Source organism: Dromiciops gliroides, chromosome 2 (genome assembly GCF_019393635.1).
Source record: "Dromiciops gliroides isolate mDroGli1 chromosome 2, mDroGli1.pri, whole genome shotgun sequence".
In the NCBI taxonomy this organism is placed as follows: Eukaryota; Metazoa; Chordata; class Mammalia; order Microbiotheria; family Microbiotheriidae; genus Dromiciops; species Dromiciops gliroides.
Genome location: NC_057862.1, coordinates 638108310 through 638132171, shown reverse-complemented (window position 1 = coordinate 638132171; position 23862 = coordinate 638108310). Strand labels below are relative to the sequence as shown.

The 23862-nt window shown below is 41.8% G+C and overlaps 1 protein-coding gene across 2 annotated transcripts in view; it reads left to right on the top strand.

Moving 5' to 3' along the window:
• RANBP10 (RAN binding protein 10) overlaps positions 1-23862 on the top strand; it is a 129347-nt gene that overhangs the window by 58338 nt on the left and 47147 nt on the right. The gene's annotated exons all lie outside the window — the stretch shown is intronic.

Here is a 23862-nt window from a genome sequence, read left to right as displayed (position 1 = left end):
CATTCCACAGCAGCCTTCTTTCTCTGGAAGTTCTCTCTGCCTGAGGCTTCTTCATCCTGGACTTTAACCATGCCCTTGGTCTTCTCAAACTGGAAATATACCTTACCTTTGTAGTCCTTTTTTCTAATTGGTTACTTCCTCCCAGAACTTGAATCTGAAGGAAAGTGCCCAGGCCAACCTTGTCTCCATTCCATTCTGGGTTCTACCCTTTGTTCTGTTCTGGGTTCTCTGGGTTTTTTTCCACCACGGGGGAGGGGGAGACCTGCCCTATCTCCATCCTTCCTTTTTGGCTTCCTTTGTTGGATGATGTCTCCCCCTGTTAGAATGGAAGCTCCTTGAGGGCAGAAACTGCCTCCTTGTATTTATATTCCTATCCATTACTTCAGTGCCTAAATTTAGTAAACACCTTAATAAATTTGGTTTGCCTTGATTCTGCGACACCAAACCCAGCTAGTTCTCTGTGTGTTAAAGGAGGTGGCATTTTAGTTGTGCTGTAAAGCAAAACTTCTTAAAATATGGGGTTGTGTAACTGAACGTGGGGGTCACGAAACATTTAGCCTATCTTCTGTGCCTAGATACCAGGGGTCATGAGTGGAACTAGTTTCAGAAGCCCTGCTGTAAAGGATAAGAGGGAGTTCAGTTAGTGGAGTGAGAAGGAGACGCGTTCTGATCATAGGAAATGGTGTGACCCAGAGGCCCAGCTTGGGGCAAGTGCCAGGAAGGTTCAAGGGCTGGTTGTGAAGGCAGCCAGTTCCTTACCACATGAGAGAAGGCCTTGAATGTCAGGTAAGGCATTGGAGCTTTTGTCAGTTGGAAGCCACTTAAAAGCCTTAGAGCCTCAGATGAATGACATGACCCCTCTTTTAAGAATCATTATTCTGTGTGCAGTATTCTGTAGATTTGCAGTTGTAACGATTGGAATGACGCCACCTGCTGGATACTTACTGTAGAAGAGTTCTGCCCATGAAGCGAAGGTCTTTGAGGGCAAGACCAGTAGTCTTTTCTTTGGCGGGGAGGAAGTGACGCAGACTAGTGGGAGGAGGAAGGAAGAGACTGGCGCTCGGTCTGGCTCTCTTTCCTCTGGACTCTGGCGGAGAAGGGAGCTAGAAATGTGCTCTCCCTTTAATAGATAGGAATCTAGACCTTTCTCTCTCTCTTTACCAAATTCTTATTCTCCTTAATAAATGCTTAAAAGTCTAACTCTTGCTAAAGCTTATAATTTATTGGCGACCAGTCATTAAATATTTTAGACAGACTAGCTAGAATTTTAGCCCTTAACACAGTTTTATATATAGCCACTTTAAAAAAATTGTACTGTTATGGAAATGCTTGTTTTATTCCATAAATTTTTAAAAATGCATAAAACAGACCCCCCCCCCCCAAGAAAAAAGGATTATCCTGGCAGACTGTATGTTTAAGTGACAGATTTTCTGTCTCTGGAGAGTGGGTGTTAATAAGCAGCAAAGAAAAGTCCCTAATAGTGTTTAGTTTATTTTCTCAACTTAATCACCCTTCCCTAGAAGAACATTCCAAATGACATCACTGGGTCAGGTGACTCTTCAGGTACTTCACTCATTTTTGGGGGGGGGGGGGAACAGTAAGGGTTAAGTGACTTGCCCAGAGTCACACAGCTAGCAAGTATCAAGTGTCCGAGGCTGGATTTGAACTCAGGTCCTCCTGAATCCAAGGCCAGTGCTTTATCCATGGTGCCACCTAGCTGCCCATCTATCACTTTTAAGATTCTGTTCATTTGCTGACTGATAAGCAGCAAAATGCATTTCTAGAAAGAGGACTTTAGAAAAGGCAGGAAAAGAAGATATGGTCTCTGACCTAGCTTCTTAAGGAGGGCAGCCCCATATGATCAACTAACTCCCCTGGGGACTTGCCTCAGTTGCTGAGTAATCAGCAGCCCCACCTGGTCCTATAGCTGGGAGGAGTTTTCCAAACAGACTAAGCAGTTAGGCCTGACTAGCCAGATACCCATTCCTGGTTTGGGTCATCATTTAATAGCTTGGGTGGGTGGGGAGAAGAGGGGAGGGGATTATCTGGGAATGTAAACGTTAGTTAGAGGGGATGCAAATGTCCAAAGTCCCCTCCCTGTGGCAGTGTTGGGAGTGAAATCTCTGAGGAGGTTGCACTGAAGTTGTTTTTTTAAAATTTAAATAGTTCCCCTGCTTTCTGTAGTATGTGGGGGTACCAAACAAGGTACCTTAAGGTCAAACTTGAGAGCTTGTGCCTTTTGGAATACAAAGAGAGAGGGAAGCAGTCCTGGCCTGGCCTTGCATGGCCTTTAAGGGGCTCACATTTCAGTAGGTTTCACTACCTCCGTTGGGCCCTTGACTTTGTAAGGCAAACCTCCTATTAGTCCTTTATTGATTGTCTGACACATTTTCATCTTACATGTTACATACCTTCCTTTTCTCCTCAAGCCTCCGGTTCCGCCCACCTGTCCCTCCTTCTCAACCAAATGAAGTTGCTTCCTACTTTATTTAGAACATTAAAGTCACCTGATTCACAACCTTCTTGTGTTTCCTCCCATTTTCTTTCCCTCTAGTCTCAGTATGCTCCATCATCCACCCTTTCTTCTCTTCTTCATTTTTCCAGTTACACTTATATGATGCTGTGGGACAAGTGTGATGCTTTATAAGCCTTATTGACATATCTTGGCTTGTCCATGATTCCACAGCCAGTGTCAGAAGGAGGATTCAGATCCAGGTCTAATGACTTCAGATCCAGCACTCTTTACTTTACCACATTGCCTCTAAAGACTTGCAAGACATTTGAAACATCTCAGTAGAGAAAGGTTAAATTGAAAAGTGCAGCTCATAGATAAAAAAAAGTTTTCAGTATTGTATTTTTTAAAAATCTAAATAGTATTTTTTACAATTACATGTAAAGATAGTTTTTAACATTCATTTTTGTAAGATTTTTCCAAATTTTTCTCTTTTCCTCCCCCCTTGTGAAGCCAACAAGCAATCTGATAATGGGTTACAATCATGTAAACCGTATTTCCACATTAGTCATGTCGTGAGAGAAGAATCAGAACAAAAGGGACAAACTGCAAGAAAAAAGAAAAAACAGCAACAAAAGTGAAAATCATATGTTTCAATCTGCATTCAGACTCCACAGTTCTTTTTCTGGATGTGAGGAGCTTTTTCCATCATGAGTCCTTTAGCTGTCTTCGATCATTGTATTGCTGAGAAGAGCTAAGTCCATCACAGTGGATCATCACACAATATTGATGTAACTGTGGACAGTGTTCTCTGGGTTTAGTTTGCAGTATCTTAGACAATTGAAAAATAGCCTGACTCCATTCAAACAGATGGCAATGGGAACAGAGACCCAAGACCTTGGATAAAGCTTTGCAAATAATTGATGTTTGATAAATGTGAAATTGAATTTTCATAACATTTTATCATTTTTCTCCCCGTATAGCAAGCTAGTCTCTGTATGTGTGTTGTCACTGGAGGTGACTATGACTTACTAGTGAGTGTGAAATGCTGAGATATCCTACTAATGAGCTTGTTTTTATAAATGGAAAATTAGCTTGTCACATATTTGATTGATTGCATTCATAGCCATGATGCTTGGTCACATCATAAACATCATTCTGGAAATGGGAATTAGAATGCTTTTCTTTAAAGTGCTGTTTGGGTGAGATGAAAAGATGGTGTCAATTTGATATTCATCAGAATGCTAATAATAACTTTGAGCTTATATATAGCACTTTTATTCCAACAGACTCAACATTTCTCATAGATGCCTCATTTACCCTCAGTACCGCCCTGTAAGGGAAGGCAGAAGCGAGATAATTATTCATTATTTTTTTATAGATGACAGAGTATCTGAGTTCTAGAGCAAGAGGAAGTGACTTGTTCATGGTCACCTGGCATATTTAGGGTATAATTAGAACTAAAATCAGTCTCCCTTCTTGTCCTTCCCTGGATAATGCTGTTTTCCCAGTGTTATGCAACTCTTATTATTTCTCCTAAAATGACTTTGAATGAGTGAATGAAAAATGTACTGACTGTATGCCAGGCATTGTGCTAAGTGCTGGGGATATAAAGACAGAAGAGAGATACTTCATCTTAAGGAGCTTAATTCTAGTAGGAGAAAAGTATTTAAATGAATTTAACTATTGAAAATCTAAAACTTTAAAACCAGAGTTCTAAGCAATTAGGAGATTATGTAAATAAAGCTCTATCCTGGAGAGGACTTTGAAATGAGATTCTGAACTACCATGACCCCTACAGTCCTTCTAAAGGAACAGGAGAGAAACACCTTGCCCCCTTAAAGCAGTTTAATCTACACTAGTGGGATCATTTCTCACTCCATAAACAAACCAGAGGTTTACTGTAGAAACATGAGCTTTGTTCCTTTAGAGGTGAATTTGAGCAATCCAAGCTCTCTTAATTTATGCATTTAGCCTCAAGTTTATTGGAGATGGGCTGATGAATACAGTCAACACCACCTCAAAGGGAAGTTAATGTGAAAAGCTGAATTTCTAAAAGTCTCTTCAGTAAAAATCTGCCTTTTGCCCTCCCTTCCCCGGCCCTGCTTAGAAGGGGCAAAAAAACCTCTTACAAATATGCATAGTTAAGTAAAACAAATTTCTATGTTGACCACGACCAAAAAACCCCCAAAAACCGATGTGTCATTCTGCATTTCGAGTCTTTTCATTTCTTTAACAGGAGGTGGGGGGTAGCATGATTGATCTGGAATCATGGTTGGTCATTACACTGATCAGGGTTTCCAAGCCTTTCATAGTTGTTTGTCTTTACAGCATTGTCATTGTATAAATTGTCCTCTTGGTTCTGCTGATTTTGCTCTGTATCAGTTCACACGTGTCTTCCCAGGGTCCTTTGAAACCATCCCCTTCATAGTTTCTTACAACACTATAATATTTCATTGCATTCATGTACTATAACTTGTTCAGCCATTCCCCAATTGATGGACATCCCTTCAGTTTCCCATTCTTTGCTTCTGTAAAAAGAGCTATTAAAAACATTTTTGTACATCCTTAGAGTTTGTTTTGCTTAGGACTAATATTTTCCTTTAGTGTATTCTCCCTTTTATTTGCCCTTAGACTATAGGCAGTTTGTTGTTGTGTAGCTCCTTATGATTGCTTGCTTGTGTTTATTTACATTTTTATGATTCTCTTGACTCCTCTGCATGTCACATTTTCTACTGAGCTCTTGAGTTTTTCATGAGAAATGCTTGGCAGTGTCCTGTTTCATTAAATCTATATTTTCCCCCCTGTAGGGATTATACTCAGTTTTGCTGGGTAAGATATTCTTAGTTGTAAAATCCTGTGCTTTCTGGATTATCCTAGTCTCTCCTTTAAATGATGGTGGTTGCTAAATACAGTATGTTCTTGTGTGGTTCCTTGATATATGAATTCTTTCTTTCTGCCTTTTTCTTTAACATGGAAGCATGATATTCCTAGGAGTTTTCATTTTTTTTTACCCACAGGAGGTGGCTGGTAGGTTCTGTTTATACATTCATTGCCCTCTGGTTCTAAGACATCCAGGTCATTTTCTTTTATTTTTTGAAATATGGTGGGGCAGGAAGGAGGTTATGACTTTCAGGTACTTTAGTAATTCTTTTTTGGGGGGAAGGGTTGGTGAGGCAATTGGGGTCAAGTGACTTGCCTAGGGTCACACACCTAGTAAGTGTAAAGTGTCTGAGGTGGGATTTGAACTCAGGTCCTCCTGAATCCAGGGCTGGTGCTCTATCCACTGCGCCACCTAGCTGCACCTACTCTAGTAATTCTCTCTTTCTCTCTTTTTTTTTTAAAATAGTGAGGCATTTGGGGTTAAGTGACTTGCCCAGGGTCACACAGCTAGTAAGTGTTAAGCGTCTGAGGCTAGATTTGAACTCAGGTACTCCTGACTCCAGGGCCAGTGCTTTTATCCACTGTGCCACCTAGCTGCCCCCTACTGTAGTAATTCTTAAATTTTTTTTTTTTTAGTTATTTGTTTTTGCTGTGAGATACCTTATATTTGTTTCTATTTTTTCAGTCTTCTGACTTTGTTTTAATTCTTGTCTCATGGAGTCATTAATTTTTGTTTAATCCATTTTAATCTTCAGAAAATTTGATTAAGCAAGGTTTCATTTTTATATCTCTTGGGCAAGGCTATTAATTTTTTTTGTTTGTTTTATAGCTCTCATTATTTCCTCTAGCATTCTCTTGTCTGTTCTCTCATTGAAACTCTAGTTGCCTTTGTTCCCAAGCTGTGTTTTTCTTTAAGGCTTTGCTTGTAGATGTTTGGGAGTCATTCTTTTCTTTGGAGTTTGTGTCTTGAGCATTCTTGTGATCATAATAGCTTTTGTGGTGGGATTCTTTTTTTTTGTTCAATCATTGGTCCAACCTTTTTCCTGACTTCAGGCTTTATGTAAATGTCAGGTTTTTCCCCACTTCTGGACAGAACATCTGGGCTGTTCCCCTGCTGCTTTTTTTTTTTTTAAAGGATATTGAATATTGTGTTTTTCCGGGCTCTCAGGAACAACCCAGACTGGGCATCTGCAAGTTTTCAGTGTTCCAAAAGTGGTCTCATCTAGGGCAAGTCTTATTTCTGCTTTCCTTTTTTCATGATTTCTTTTTTATCATTTCCCAGCCTGTTTCTTGATTTTTAACTTTATATTAAAGTTCCTGGGGTGGCAAGGATGCTGTCCCAAGCTTCAAGTTTTTCAGGCTGCTGTTTTCAGAGTTAATTCTGGGGATCTGTTAGTTTTCAGTTCTTTCAAGGTGGCATGATCTAAGAAGAGGTGCGGTCACTGCTCAATTCAATACACAAACGGTCACCTTATAGACACTTTTACAACAACATGTTTCCTAACCACACATCAGTATCACCCAGCATTTTTTGGAAGATGTAACAACAGAAATAACCCTGTTTGGTGACCCTCTGATAGGACCCCCCCCCCCCCAATGATAAAACCCCAGGGTAATGTATTCTTTTTTTGGTTTGTTTGTTTGTTTGTTTTTAATTTTAGTGAGGCAATTGGGGTTAAGTGACTTGCCCAGGGTCACACAGCTAGTGAGTGTTAAGTGTCTGAGGTCGGATTTGAACTCAGGTACTCCTGACTCCAGGGCCAGTGCTCTATCCACTGGCCATCTAGCTGCCCCAGGGTAATGTATTCTTGCCAAAGGCAAGACTCTGGTTCAGGTTGAGGAAGGATTTCTCTATGGATGGTATGTTCCTGTTCCATATGTTCCTGTTGATAAAATCAAACATTGATTTGGTATTTTTGTCTTTGATTCCACTCTGTGGTTGATCTTATTCTCCAATTCTATTCTGTACTTAATATAACAACCTCTAAGCCCTTTTCTCTGTCTCTGAGTGAATAAGCTCATGAATTCAAAAGTTCAGTTTTCCTCTCAGGTTAGTTGCAAAAGTTTAGTTTACCTGTTGATCACTTAAAAAAAAAACAACAATGAAACTCTGTGCTAAGTTTAGGGGTTTAGTGCTCACATAAAATATTTTAATTCAAAGGGAATTGTTATCTTACCCCATCACCTACAGATCACTTTCTGCCAAGGGAATGTATTATCGCTCACATTCAGCTCTTAAAAAATCTATGACATTTGTGTGCAATCTTTGAAGGCCTACAGGCTGACCTACTACATTCCCAGTTGTATTATTTTCCTCACCTATACTGTTCTGTCTGTTCAGTGCTTATAAAAAGGGGTTATATCTCCTTTGCAGTCTTTTGGCTTGAGGTAGCCAGTTGACTCAGTAAATTAACAGGTTTTCATCCCAGTATTAAATGCTTATCTTGCTCAGAGGAAACATGTCTCAGTTTTTATCTTTGTTGAATTTCATTTTCACCATGGTATGCGTGACATTGTATTGGAGGCATCAAGATTTAGAACTGTTACAAAGCTTCCTAGAAGAGATCTGTTAATTACTCACAGGAGTTTGATTTGTTCATTTACATAGGAAGAATGTCTATTTCACAGATAAACCTGCATCTGAATGGACACCCTATTGAGCTTGTCCAAATGTATGTATATGTGGGACAGACAAGATAAATGAGCTATGAGAAGGGCCCAGAATTGAAATGGAGGAGTGTGGGCTGGATTGCTTTCTGGAAATTGCAAAGCTTCTTTACTGACCCCTATGAAAACAAATGTCCATCTTTCCAAAACTAGCATTTTACCAGGGTGCTATATTACAACCAAATGTTGAACACCATTTCCTCTGAAGAACTAATGACAAGTCTCACACAAAGAGACAGACTCATAATAGATGTGAGTAGGTGGCAACATAACCCACAAGGAATTCCAAAGGGCAGTAGTGAAGATCATCAAGGAATTGTGGCAGGAAGAAATGACGAGCTGGCTGTGTAGCTGGGTGAGGGATGACAGGCAGATAGCTAAGGGAGCTCTGCTGGCCCCTTCACAGAATGTTGGGGAAACTGCTGTAGCAGACTTTTGTGAGAACATGCACACAAGGACAGGGAAACAAGCACGGGTTGGAATATTTTACTGGAGGAAACTCCCTGAGTGATGAGATCACAGATCCGGGCTGGGAATGAGTTATTATTTAAGTGTTTTGCTCTTTGTCTGCAATCGCATTAACTATTTATGCTTTCTAACCATTCCTTTGTAAGAAGATAATGAGCCACAGTACATTTGTGAAGGCTGAGATTGGACCTTTAGAAAGGCAATACAACTATAGCTGTCTCTTTAGCCAATCAGGATCCCTTCCAGGAAGGCTAATATATATAGTCTTCCATCCTGTGACCCCAGCTGTGGCAGCATTATCAACACGACTTTGCAGTATGTAAAGAAATCTCTGTTCAGGAGTTCAAGACTTAACAGAGTAAAAGTTCTCTTGGCAGCAAACCATCCAGGTTGACTTCTAACCTGGAATATCAATCAGTAAGTGATCATAATTGGTCTAGGAAGAAGCCATTTTAAGGAAGAATACCTCCAGTACTTCTCACTGCTGGCTCTTTATTGTGTTGCCTTCCTTTGGTTAACAATCAAATTTATTCATTAAACAATATTCACTAAGTTCCTATTTGTGCAAGCCACCATGCAGGACAAAAAGGTACCGACCGCTCTGTCCAACTGAAATTAGTTCATTCACTCATTCATTGGCAAGCAGTTTAAATAAAGTTCCTGCTTCATGCAAAGCACTGAGCTAGGTGCTAGGGAAGGTAAACTGTCCAGATTAAGGTGTGGAGGGATGGCACATACACAGCTAAGTATAATAGACAGTGCTTACATACTCAGGTACTTGAATGAATCTATGTCACTGATTTGGATGTTCCAGCTGTGTGTGCTTGCAGTCCCTCTGTACCTATCCATCTTGTTTAGCTTGCCCATATTCTCAGATAACTTTGCTATGGGCTTCTGCCCCTCCTGCTGAAGGCTGTCCTCACTTTGTGGGTTTTGTTTTTCTTAAAGTTTCTCATTGGTTATGTATTGCAGCCTACTCATACCCTTGTTTTATCCATTACCCTAATGTGACTTTCATTTTCACTTCATAGGAGACTTGTGTTGCATATCTTGCAGGCACACAACAGCACTGGTAGAATATTGGTAATAAAAACACATGCCTTTGTTTCCAGGAGAAGCTTGGGGTCATTAGAAGAGCTTTGTCGGGCACTGTGCTAAGTGATAGGGTTACAAATACAAAGAAACGACAATCCCTGCTCTCAAAGACCTTACAGACTAATGGGGGGAGATATTACACACAAGCAGAATGGGAGGTGGGATGGTAGACATTGTTGTTCTTGTTTGTCCTTTGTTCAGAAGAGGACCATGACATGGGGGTGAGGTCATGACTTGCACTGAATTAGGTTTAAGAGAGGCAGGGCAGTGCAAGGTCACCAAGCTCACTCTCTCCTCCAGAGCCATCTGGTCCAGTAGCAAGATAGAGGATGACCGGAGATGGCCCCAGATGTTTAAGGCAATTGGGGTTAAGTGACTTGCCTACAGAGTGTCTGAGGTGAGATTTGAACTCAGGTCCTCCAGACTTCAGGGCCAGTTGTGGAAAAGTCAGAGAAGTATAGGAGTAGTTCAGCCAGGATAACAATGAGGAGATGGCTGAGCTAGGTTCCACCCTCCAATTGAAGGGAGCAGGACTGTGATGAGTCCCAAGGCCTTGGGGATCTTGCAAGATGATAAGATTTTCCCAATAACGAGCTTCCTCTGGGGTATGGTAGAGCACAAGCAGGTGAGAAGTCATGTTAAGACAGTGACTATAAGGACCATACCTTTTGACCCAGCAGTCCCACTGTTAGGTAGATATACTCCAAGACAGAAAAGAATGGTCTAATGTATAACAAAACATTCATAGCATAATCTCAACTGGGCCCTCACTGTAGCAACACTTCCTTTTATACTCCCCTAATCGATTCTCTGTCTCACTTCCTATGCCTCCCCTTCTCCTTCCCTTTCATCTGGAAACATAACCTCAAAAAAGCTGAGGCCATTCCCTGAGAGCCCCCTCTTCTCCCTTCTTCCTCATCTCCCAGATACCTTCTTTTGTTATATTACACAAAGGGAAACTCTTCTTGGCAGAGCAAACCTCTCTAAATGCACACGATCCTATTCCATCCTGTCTTCTCCATCAGATTGTTCCCTCACTCTCTTAATTCTTAATATCTTCAGTCTCTCCCTGTCTTCTCTTTGCTTTCTTGCTGCCTACAAACACTCCCATCTCTCCTGTGTCCTCAGTAAACCTTCACTTGATCCTCCATCTTCACTATCTGTGGTCCCATCTCTCTCCTCCCTTTTGTTGCTAAACTCCTTGAGAAGGCCATCTAGAATTGGTGCCTCTGTGTCCTCTCACTCTCTTCTTAACTCTCCGAAGACCTCATTCTTTCAAATGAAGCTTCCCTCTCCCAAGTTACCAGTGATTTCTTCTTGTTGTTGTTGGGGCAATTGGGGTTAAGGGACTTGCCCAGGGTCACACAGCTAGTAAGTGTTAAGTGTCTGAGGTCAGATTTGAACTCAGGTACTCCTGACTCCAGGGTCGGTGCTCTATCCACTGCGTCACCTAGCTGCCCCAACCAGTGATTTCTTAATGAATCTAATGGCCCTTTCTCAATCCTCATGCTTCTTGATCTCTCTGCAGCAGCCTCTGACACTGTCAGTCACTTTTCCTTGAACTCTCTTCTCTAGGTTTCCATGACACTAAGTTTCCTGAATCTCCTTCTGCTTATCCAAGTGTTTCTCAAGCTCCTTTTATGTGTCTTGATCAGAATCATGCCCACTAACTGTGGTTGCCCCCCAGAGCTTTGTCTAGGATCCTCTTCTATCTATATGCAATTTTCCTTAATGATCTCATCAGCCTTAAAGGTTCGGTTAGCTTTATGCTGCTGATTCCCAGATCTGCTTATCTAGTCCTAACTCTTCTCCTGCCTTCCAGTATCACATCTCCAGCTCCCTATTAGATAATCTTGAACCGGATGTCGTATAGGCTTCTAAAATTCAACATGTCTAAAACTGAACTCATTATCTTTACTTTCATAATTATCTCTTTCCCTTACAGGGAGGGGTCCCCCTATAGGGACCAATTTAGTAATAGGGAGAGTTAATTGGGTGGGTGGCTTGCCGTAATATTGGGGTAAGAAAGGAGATTAACAGCCTCTTTTCAATAAACAAACAGGGTTTATTAATGGGAACAAATTTAAAACACAAGTGAGGTTAATAAACCTAGGGACAATGAAAAAGGGAATAGGGGAAGGAAAAAAATATACAACCTGCCAACTCACCACCACTCAGAATCAGCAGTTTCAAAGAGAACCAGCTGCGCAGTGTCCCTCTCCCTCTCTCGTGCGTGCCAAAGTGAACTGTCTCCTCCCTTCTCTCTCCCCAAAGCCCCCTCTCCCACAGGAAACAGGGCAGTCCACATACACAGCCCCAAGCTAATTGGCCAGCAGCCCTGATTGACAGAACTAACAAGTGGCTCTACAGAGATGAGTTCCTGGATGCCAAAGACCACCTGACTTGTCCTCACCAGACTTCTTGTCACGGTGGGGCTTCCCTACAGTATCTCTACAGCAGGGGCATCATTCCAATTCTCACACCCCTTACTTTCCTATTACTGCCGTCTTTTCAGTCTAATAACCCAGGTGTCATCCTAGATTCCTCATTCTCTCTCCCTGCCGCCACCCCCACCGCCCCCACCCCGGCTGAGCCAGTCTTTTGCTAAGGCCTGTCAGTTCCACCTTCACAATATTTCTCATATATACCTTCTTTCCTCTGCCACCATGGTTCTAGACCTTCATCACTGGACTCCTACACCATTGCAAAACATAATCGGACTTGTTTCCCAGGAAGATGAATTTGTCAACTTTGTGGAGAAAAGGATCAAAGATGAGGGATAACAGAAGCAGAGAGATCAGTTAGGAAGCTCTTACAGTAGTTTAGGTGAAAGGTGATGGAAAGTTCTTCCATGAGGAGAAGGTGCCTGACAGCAAGCCATGTGGTCAGTTCCTTGGCCTCAGGAAGTGACGCTTGCTCGTGGGTGCTGTCTATCAAAGCTACCAGCCAATGAACTTGAGGAGCCTCCCATCTCTGGGAGGAGAACACAAAGTAGGATGCTGGTGGAGGGCTTCTTCCTCTTTCTGTTCCTGACCTTGCCAAGGGGGTGTCATATGATGGGGTCTCTTGGAAATAGTTAGATTTTTACCTTTCTCTCTTATCCTAATGCTCTTTAATAAATACTTAAACACTCTTGCTAAAGCTTATAATTTATTGGTGACCATGCATTAGATTTTAGATAGTATAGCTAGAATTTTACAGAGATACAGTGTCTGAGTAGAGAAAAGGGGGAAGAAGCAAAAAATGTTGTTGATATAGACCTGACAAGACTGGGCAAGAGATTGGATGTGTGAGATGAAAGAGTGATGGATGAGTCATGACTAATCTAGAATTTATGAACTTTGGTGCCTGAGAAGATGGTGGCGCCCCTGAGAGAAATGGGGTAGTCAGGAAGAAAGGGTGGCTTGAAGAAAAGATAATGAATTCTGTTTTGTCGAGTTGTACATGTTCAGGAGGATAGACTTTTGGCTATTTATGTAGAGTTTTGGAGACAGATTAGTCTCATACATAGTTTTGGAGGTCACCTGCATGAGAATGACAACTAAACTGATGAAATCACTGAGAGAGAAGTCAGAGGTCTAGGGGATACCCACATTAACTAGGTGGGAAATAGATGGATCCAACAAAAGAGACAGATAAGAAGTGGTCATATCGGTGGGAGGAGAAGCAAGAAAGTGGCATGGAAGCCAGCAGTGTGAGAAGGCCACAGGTATCTGAGAGACAGAATTAACAAGGTTCTAAATTAGGCATCATTTCCTCCTCATATGTGAGCCCTTGGTCGAGGTGACATTCTGGCAGCAACCTTAGCAGTTACCAGACCATTTTGAGTCTTAGCCCTCTCAGTTTCCCTCTTTTGGCTATGATCCCCTTCCCAAATAAGAAGAAATTGGACTGGGGAGAGCCCAGAAGAATTGCTGGCATTGATAACACATCTCTCATGACAGGCAGCACCAAGAACTGTAACACCATAAACTTAGCAGCTTTTTATAAATTGCTTTCTGGGGAAATCATTCAGACCCTGGGAATACTGACAAAGTGCCCAAGGGACATGCATTTGCTTTCAGAATGGGAGTTTTGAGGTTTTTCATCTTGGCAGCCCTGCAAGGGCTGCCAGAAGCTAATCTTAGCAGAGACAATCTAAAAACAACTATTTCTAGGAAGAGTTCCTCTGACTGTATGTGGAAGGTCTGTTCTGGGTTCTTACCAAACATAGCTTTCAGAATTATCATTCAGATATGTATTCCTATAATCTTATAGCGCTACAACCTTTTTCTCAGTTCAGACAGGTAGGAGGAAACCCAGGAAAGAAAAGCTAGAGAGGAGAGAATACAAACTGGTTGATTAACAGTATCAGAGGCTGCTGAGAGGTCAAGAAAGATGAGGTTTGAGAAAAGAGCCCTTAAATTTGTTGATTTAGAGATCTGTTAGTTTTGGAAGGGGTGGTTTAATTTGAATGATGAGGTCAGAAGCCCCAAACTTCAGAGAGTTCTGAAGAGAGTAAGAGAAGAGGAAGTGGGGGCACCTATTATAGGTAGCCTTCTTAAGGAGTTTAGCCAGAAAAAGGAGAGATGGAACCAAAGTTAGTGAGGACAGAAGGTCAAGATAATTATTGAATAAATGAAGCCTTTCTTAAGCACTTACTCTATTGGAGGTACTAGGGATACTCACTAAGATGTGAGACAGCTCTTGCTCTCTGGGAGCTCATAGTCAAATGAAAGAGACAACACATACATTAGGTTTTAGCTGCAAGTCACATGGAAAGGCCCCCCATGTTCCTTTAGGGTGCCCCAGAAAAGCAAATGTTAATCCCACTTTTTTAGTGTCATTTCCCCTGGTAAAATCCTATCAGTTCCTGATGTTGAACCATTGACAATGTCAGGGACTTTGATGGCAAAACCTTTCTCTTTTGAGTCTTCTGTAGCAATGACTGTAGTATCTGGAGGAGCAGTTGCCAGGCTTCATTCATCTCTACAAGGGTTACCCTCCAGGATGGTGGCAGAAGGCATTGGCCCAGATACATTGGTATTCCAAAGGCTCTTGGGTTCAGGATACTAGCTTGTCTCCATTAGGGTCTATGGGGAGATAGTGATCAGGGTGATGGGAGGGGTGTGGGATGGGTTTGACTTGCCTGGCACATACTACCTCTTCTCTCTCCCCCTCAGTATGTCTTTTTCCTTCAGCTAGGCTAGTTTACCTGTCTGGTAGAATGGCATTTAGCTGCCCCCTTCTCAACAGGAATTGTGTGTGTGTGTGTGTGTGTGTGTGTGTGTGTGTGTGTGTGTGTGTGTGTGTGTGTGACAGACAGACAGACAGACACACACACACACAGAGAAAATGAGAATATGAATGTCAGGAAGTTTCTGAGTTGACTCAAGTGAGTCACCCTAGCCCATTTCTAGGGCATACCTATAAATTATGATGCCTGCGATGAGTGACACCATGAATTACTTCCTTTGGTTACTTTTGATCCTCAGTCCATGTGCCTTCATTGTTGTAGAGTGAAGGAGAAAGAGTTGGTGTTGCCAAAAATTCCAAGCCAAGCAGGTGGTACTCTTCCCTTCTCCCTGCCCAGAGATTTGCTTTGTTTTCTACTGTCATTGAGGACCAACAGCTACCAAACATGGTCTCAGATTCACTTGTTGGAATACTTCTCTGGTGTGACCTTCTTAAGTGGTTTCTGGTTGGTTTCCTTTGAAGAGGGGGCAAATCTCTTGCCACACTCAGCCATATAATAATAATAATAATCACGACGAATCATTGCTGGAATGCTTTCTGCTTTCCAAAGCAAAACAAACTATGAATGATGTAGGTGAGTTGTAATATTTTCCTCCATTTTAGAGGTGAGGAAGTGGAAACATCAGGGTACTGAAGAGCCTTGCCCAGGGACAGGCAGCTTGTACCAGCATGGCTGGAATTTGAGCATAGATCAATCAACACCCATTTTGTTTCCTGTTCTTTCCTGTTACAGGAAGAATGCTACGACCAATATTGTACATATTGAACCTTCCCCTGACTTCTCTGAATCAGAGTGTGTGGACTTTTGTGACTGAGTATCATCCAAATTTCCAAAATTTCAGTTCATTTCTGTTTTTGTTTTTTTGGTTTTGCAGGGCAGTGGGGTTAAGTGACTTGCCCAGGGTCACACAGCTAGTAAGTGTCAAGTGTCTGAGGTCAGATTTGAACCCAGGCCCTTCTGAATCCAGGGCAGGTACTTTATCCACTGCCACCTACCTGCCCCCTCAGTTCATTTCTATTTCTAATGAGGAGCTGGGGGCCTTGACTTTGATTGTGTTACTCTTACTCCCAAACCACCCCGGACAAAGGATCTGGAGGGGGTGGGGTAGCAAGCCTGAGTAGAACTTAATGGGCTGAATTCACCTAGGCTAAAATCATCAGCAGTGTCCTTTAGATGCTGGTTGAATCACCTACAAGGGTTTGATTTCTGAATGAGGAAATAGGAAGAAAAAATTAGTCCTAATTCAATAATTGGTTATTGAAATAATAATTTCTGTCATTATAATTGCCTTCCCTGCATGGGAAAGTTTTTCAGTGGGACCCCTTCAAACCATTGTTCTCATATACCCCCTTCCTGAGAGACTATAGGATTTATTTTACTTCCATTGTAACTGTCTGTAATTTTTTGGGACATCTCTGCCTTCCCCCATTGTGGCATATTCGTTTTTCACCAGCCTGTGCCCCAGGTGACTTCTGGGAGGGCAAGACTGACCTCAGCTTGATGCCAGTGCTCTTTTCCTTAGGCTTGTTGGGGCTCTCCACCCTGTCCCAATTCCCTCTGTTTCTGAGCTTTTCTGCTACTGTATGACTTGTGATCACACTGCTACCCTAGCAGAATTAGCTTGCCCCTTTTCCTCCAACTCAGCCTGCAGGGTGGGCAGAGCTGAGTTCTGTTGGGAGGGAGGTGGGAGTGATGGACAGAGATGAGCAGCAAGAGGATTAGTTTTCCCTGCTGTTAGTTTATTGAAAGGTTGCCTCCTTAGGTTCTTAGTGCCTTAGACTATGGAGACGAAGTTATTTATCTCTCCTAAATAGTTCTTATTTTGGAGAAATTGGAAAGAAAAATGTCTTTATCTTGTTGATCAGATGACCCAGGAAACTTCACCTCCATTATTTATTGAAACCTACTGTGTGGGAATACAAAAACGTATGACAATTCCTGCTTTCCAGAAACTTAGAATCTAAATGTGGAGGCAGAGTTTAAACACTTAAAAGGTTAACAATAGAATTAGTTTACATATATGATATCACAAAGCAGTACATGACTAATGGTGGCACCTGGGGGTGCAGTGGATAGGGTGCTGAGCCTGGAGTCCAGAAGACCTGAATTCAGATATGACCTCAAACATTTATCAGCTGTGTCACCTTGGGCAAGTCACTTCACCTTTGACTCTGTTTTCTCAGCTGTAAAATAGGAGCAATAACAGTATCTACCTGCCAGGGTTATTTGAAGGTCAGATGAGATATTTGTAAAGCACTTAGCACCATGCCTGGCACATAGTAGGGGCTATAGAAATGCTTATCCCCTTTCCTTTCTAATCACCAGTTGAAGTGATGTGAATCCAGTGAATATAGAGATAATATTTGTTATTTGTTATTATTAAGCCAGTTTGGTGGCACAGTGGAAATGTGACCTGCGGAACTTGCAACCTGGTGGGGGGGGGGCTAAGATCACCCAAAGAATTGGAGACTCACTGTGAATCTTGTAAAATATGAATAAATTTTTTGGTCCCCTGAATCCTTTGTTTCATCAGGAACTTCCCCTGTCCAAAAATGAGATGGTATTTTCATCCTTGCTCTGTTGATTTCATTATGTTGCCCATTTTTTTGTATACAGGTCATTTATCCATTTGAAGGTAATCTTTGTATATTGTGTGAGATGTTGGTCTTTTCTAATTTTTGACAGACTGCTTTCTATTTTCCCAGCAGTTTTTGTCAAAATAGTGAATCCTTTCCCCTGGATCTGGGTCTTATCAAACACTGCTACTGTCTGCTTGTTTCTGTATATTGTGTTCCTTCTGTTCCATCAATCATCCTATTTTTTAACCAGGACTAGTAATTTTGAGGATTACTACTTTGTAGTATAAATTGAAACCTGCCACTTCCAGTCTCCCTTCTCTTCTTCCCCCCCCCCCCCAATTTTCATTATTTCTCTTGAGATTCTTTACTTCCGGTTCCTTCAGATGAATTTCATAGGTGTTTTTTCTAACTCTGTAATAGAAGTTTTTAATTGGAGTTCCATGACATTGTTTCTAAAATATATTTTGATAACTGCATTTCAATATAATTTTCCTTTGAGCTCCTATGTAGTTTTTTTTAAACATATGCAAACATTATTTTGAGGAGGGATCGCTAGCCTTTACCAGGCAGTTGAAGGGGCCTGTGACAAAGAAAGATTAAAAGGTGTCTACTCCAGAGCTTTAATCCTGTCATAGCCAAGTATCTACTAAGTGTGGCTCTGATTAAGCATCCTGCATACAGGCCTCTGCCTGCTCCCTTGCCTCCCCCTTGTCATAGTCTCTACTTCATGTAAGGCAACCTTCCTAAAAGGCATGGTGATGCAATGGATTGAATTCTGGGCCTGGAATTCAAATATACCTGTAGACGTTTATTAGCTGTATGCTAGTCACCTAACTTATGTTTGCCTGTTTCCTCATCAGGAACATGAGGGTAATGATAATACCTATTTCCCAGGATCATTCTGAGGGTCAAATGAAATAATAATTGCAAAATGCAAAGTGCCTAGAACATAGTATCAGTAGCTAGTCTTCTTTTCTTTTCTTTCTTTCTTTCTTTCTTTTTTTTTGAGGGGCAATGAGGGTTAAGTGACTTGCCCAGGGTCACACAGCTAGTAAGTGTCAAGTGTCTGAGGCTGGATTTGAACTCAGGTCCTCCTGAATCCAGGGCCAGTGTTTTATCCACTGTGCCACCTAGCTGCCCCCATCAGTAGCTATTATTGTTGTTATTTATATTTTTATTATCATTTGACATTCACCATGGATTTTAGTAGAGAGATTCCCAAAGATTCAGAGGGAGAACAGGTAAAGATCCAGTTATCTAAAATGTTACTAAGAAGTGTGAGAGTTGGAACAACGCCCCCTGCTTGGAGGAACATTTTGTGAGCTCTGGCCTGAGGACATAGCCTTGTGGCCTTGGCATCAGGAAGTGATATTTGCTTGTGGGTACTGTCAATCAAAGCTATCAGCCAATTAACTTGGAGCTGTGTGTGTAGACGGCCCTTTTTCCTGTTTCAGGAGAGGTTTCTGGAGGAGGAAGGAGTGAGGGGGTCGCTCTTTAGGACCTCTTGTGGAGTGGAGCAGAGATGCTGCCTCCCTTAGATAGATAGATGAAGGCATCTTGGCCTCTTTCTCCTCACCAAATTCTTATGCTCCTTAATAAATGCTTAAAAGTCTAAACTCTTGCTAAAGCTTCTAATTTATAGCGACCACTCATTAGATTTTTAGACAGTTTAGCTAGAATTTTAGCCACCTTACAGATAGCAACTTTACAGAAGTCATTCCAGAAGGGGTTGGAAGCTGTCCAGAACCATGTTTTGAACTCAAAAGAAAAGTAATTGCTAAGAGAGACCAGTGTGGTTCACATTAACCATCTTAGATTTTAGAAGTTTAGAAGATGGAAACAAGGGGGGCATGATTACAAATTCATGGAATGGAGGGTCAGGATCTCTGATGCTCACAATGAGCTGATGCTGTGGAGAGAAGAGACACAGTACAACAAAAAGGATTTTTTAAAAAGTTATATTAAGAGAAAGTGAGGGGGCAGCTAGATGGCGCAGTGGTTAAAGCACCGGCCCTGGATTCAGGAGGACCTGAGTTCAAATCCGGCCTCAGACACTTGACACTTACTAGCTGTGTGACTCTGGGCAAGTCACTTAACCCCCATTGCCTTAAAAAAAAAAAAAAGAGAGAAAGTGAATCAGTGAAAGGATGAGGACCATTGCTCAAAGTGAATGTGATAACACGAGAGAGAAGATATAAATATGTATAAATAGAAAAACCAAAACAAAAAAATGAGCTTTTTCAAAAAGAAAAATTGTGGAGAAAAGGAGAGGTGCTGCATTGCATGACTGGCAAAAGGCAACTACAGATATTGAAGGAGAGAAGGAAGAACTTGCTAGCTAGGTGCTAGTATGTTTGGTTTTGATTCTTAGCAAAATGCTAGAGTGTATATCATGAAAGCCACTGTAAACATCCAGAAAAGGAAACCCAGAGCCCGTATGGCTTTTTCAAGAGTTCATGCCTGCGAGGACAGAATGTTACATGCATTGTGAAATATGTTCATTCTGGCCTTTGGTGGGGCTTGTGGGATAAATCTATCTAGAAGTGACTATGAAAACTTAATAAGATCAAGAACAGGAGACGCTCTGCTTAACCTCATTTTCTTTTGTGATAGGATTACTAAACTAATTGAAAACTAATCTTTTAGCTTCTCATACTGTTCTTGTGGAAAAGATGGAGAGATGTGACTTAGATGTTAGTTCAGTTAAGTGGAGTTGGAATTGGTTGAAGATCTGCATCCAAAAAATAGTCATTAAATGTTCATGTTGAGTAAAGAGGAGTGCACTGGTGGATTGCCTCAAGGATCTTTTGTGTTTGATTCTTTGCTATTGAACATTTTTGTCAGTTACTTGGATATAAGCATGGATAGTGTGAGGAAGGGAGTTATGGTCTCCTCTCAGTAGGACAAGTACAAAGTAGAGAAAGCCTGGCTAGATAGTAGATAGTCTAAAAAGATTTGGGGGTTTAGTGGGTTCCCTGTTTTTTGTTTTTTGTTTTTGCGGGGCAATGGGGGTTAAGTGACTTGCCCAGGGTCACACAGCTAGTAAGTGTTAAGTGTCTGAGGCCGGATTTGAACTCAGGTCCTCCTGAATCCAGGGCCGGTGCTCTATCCACTGCGCCACCTAGCTGCCCAGGTTCCCTGTTTTAAGAAGAATTTTGATGAAGATGGAAAGTGTTCTGAGGTTGGTGAAGAGGATGGCTCTAGAATTCAAGATATATGAAGATCAGCTGAAGGAGTTGGGGGTATTCTCTCCATTTTCCAATGATCTACTTGGTTGCAACTCCAGGCCCTGCCCTGGCGGTACCCCTTGTTGGTGCCCCAACCCTCATTCCAGCTTCCTTTTGTGTTTTGTCTCCCCCATCGTCAGCTCCTTAAGGGCAGGGGCTGTTTTTCTTTGTATCCCCAGGACTTAGCACAATGCACATGGTAGGCATTGAATTGACCTAGAAAAGAGGAGACCTGTGAGGTGAAGATGGGGTTAGGGAAAAGGTGTTGGTTTCCTTCTGTATTATGTAAAAGAAGAATTAGGCTTGTTTTGTTTGGTCCCAGAGCTTAGAGCAGGAGCAGCTGGTGGATGTGCCAGAGACATGAGGTCTAATATGAGGGAAGATTCCTAACAATGAGAACTGGTCACACTTGGGACAGGCCACTTTGGAAAGTGGTGGGGTCTCTTTCATTAAAGGTCCTCAAGAAAACACTAGGTGATAGCTAGTTTGTATGTGTGTGTGTCAGGGGATTCTTGTGCAGAGTATTCCAAGTCGGGGACTGATTCCCTGTATTCGATGGCATCAGAAGCCCCCTCTACCTTTGAGATCGGGTGATTTTATGCAGGTTTGCTGGAAACATGGATTATGGAATGTTGATATCCTATGCCCTGTCTTTGGCTGCAAAGAAACTGCCGATAGCAATAAGATCCCCCTGCCCTGTTACTGCTGTTCCAGCCCCTGAAAGGAAAAACTTCCATATGGTCTGTGGAGCTCATTTCCTGGAGAATATGAAAACCCTCAGAATTAGGCTTCAGAAGCTTCATGTATTCATTTTGTTTCTCAGTCTGGATGGTTTTAAGCATTAAGAGAAACTTTGCCCCCTTAGATAATCTTAATAATTGGACAAAATTGCATCAAACAACATAGGAATTCTCTTAATTCTTTTGATGTCTCCCTCAGCCCCCGCAGTAGGATATAGTGGGATTGGGGGAGCCCATTGTGGGGTGAGGTGGAAGAGTCAGGAGTGGAGCCCGAAGAGAAATGAGAAGGGGTGTTCGCAGGCATGAACTCATCAATCTGAGGTGGATTGATTCCCAGCTCTGCTACTTTATTCCCTGTATTGAATTGAGAAAAGCACTTCCTCAATGCAGACCTCATTTTCTACACCGGTAGAGGTTTAGACTAGATAAGCCCTTCCAGGGCTAGATTCTAAGATCTCATCACTGTCAAGGCATATTTCAGATTATTATCATCAAGGTAACTACTCTGTGGACCTCCCATTTCCTAATCTAAAAAATGAGGTAGGCACCTGAATGATCTCTGAGGGCCGTCTAAATCTGTGACTCTTTGATTGTTATCAGAACACTTGCTTTGGAAACCCCAAGTAAAGCCCTTGAACTCCCTACAGACTGTCCCAGCTTTAAAAGGGATCTCAGAGATCAGGTAGTTCTCGTCTGTTGAGTTAGGAAGTTCAGCCTTGGGGAGGGGGAAGGGAACTTACCCAAGGCCACAGAGCCTGTTACAGGCAGAGATGAAACAAGAACCAGTGTATCTGGACTCCAATTCCTGGTCTTTTCCCTAGACCTGTTGACCTACCCAGAAATGTGGTGAGCCCCAGCCATGTTGTGAGTATTTGGTCTTTGGCCTCCATTCCTTCTGTCAGACTGGCATCAATTCCCCCTGCTTTTTAGGAATCTGGCAGGCAGGATAATCCATGTAAAATGGTTTTGATCCTCCCTTCATACCAGAGAAGAAGTCTGAATTATTATGGTATTAAAAAAATAAAATATGTTGATATATATAACATTATACATATATTTCATGCATTTCTGAGTTCTAAACTTTTTCTGTGTCATTTGGTGTGGCCTTTATGTGTTGTCTGTGGCTTCTGCAAAACTCCCCCCAAATTTCCTTTAATTTCTTATGCTGACCCATGATATATCAAAACCTCAATAGGTAAAGTTGTGATATAGAAGGGATAACTGTACCTGACTGCTGCTGACTTATCATCACTGGGTCTCTTGCCCACCAGGATTGTGTTCTGGTGTGGGGCAACTGGCAAAGGAAATAGGCAGGTCCAAAGTCAGGCCTGAGCCTTCTTTTTTGGTTTAATTTTTTCCTTTCTTTTTCTTTTCTTTCTTTCTTTCTTTCTTTTTTTTGCAAGGCAATAAGGGTGAAGTGACTTGTCCAGGGTCACACAGTTAGTAAAGTGTAGTAGTGTAAAGTGTCTGAGACTGAATTTGAACTCAGGTCCTCCTGAATCCAGGGCTGGTGCTTTATATACTGCACCACCTACCTAGCTGCCCCCTTTGCTTTAAGTTTTATTGATAACCTTTTGTTTATTAAAAGACAGCCAAACCAGGAGTTTGGCTGTCTTTTAATGTTGCTTTCATTTATCATTTTTTATATAAAACACCCAAATTATATATGTATTTATACAATGTATATTTATATATTTTATATATCAATTTACACCAGAGGTAACAAAACTCCTTAGTGCTACCTGAATCAGGTTAAAATGTAATTGGGCATATTTAACAAAAAAGTAAAAATGCAGTTCATATTACTTTGTGGTTTTTGAAGTCCATATATGGCCCGCAGGAATCTATTTCTGTTTAAGTTTGACACCACTGTTATTGTAGCTATTGTCTATATTGTTCTCTGGATTTTACTTCATTGTGCATCAGGTCTTGCAAAGTTTTGTATGTCTTTCTATCAGTCAACCAGTATTTGTGAGGCTCTGTCTGTGCTGGTGCCCGGTACACAAAGACAAAATGAAACAATCTCTGCCCTCAAGGAGTTTACACTTTTTTGAGGAGACATGTATGTCCATAAGTATTAATGAACACATGCATTTATTAAGTGGCTGCCATGTGCTAAGCACCAGATGTATAGATACAAAAGCAAAGAGCCCCTGCCTTCAAGGAGCTTATCTTCACAGGGGAGACAGTACACATAGGAGGCTGAGGGCCAGAGAGAGTGACTTTGGTCCAGAGCTTGACAGGGTGGTGAGTGTGGCCGGAGGAGGCTAGATTAATATACTACTTCTCTAGGTAGTGGCAGAATAGGATCTGATCACGGCTCCATCGTCACACTGAATACTAACCTGTTTCTGTCTTACAAAAACCTTTAACTTGAGCATCAGTCCAGTCCAACCCTGACTGGTCCATGCAGCTTCCTTGTAAGCTCACGTGGCCTGCTGGCACCTCAACAGAACCACAGATCATGTTTAAGAGCCAAAGAAGGACAAAGGAACCAAGCTAGTGGTCCAGTAAT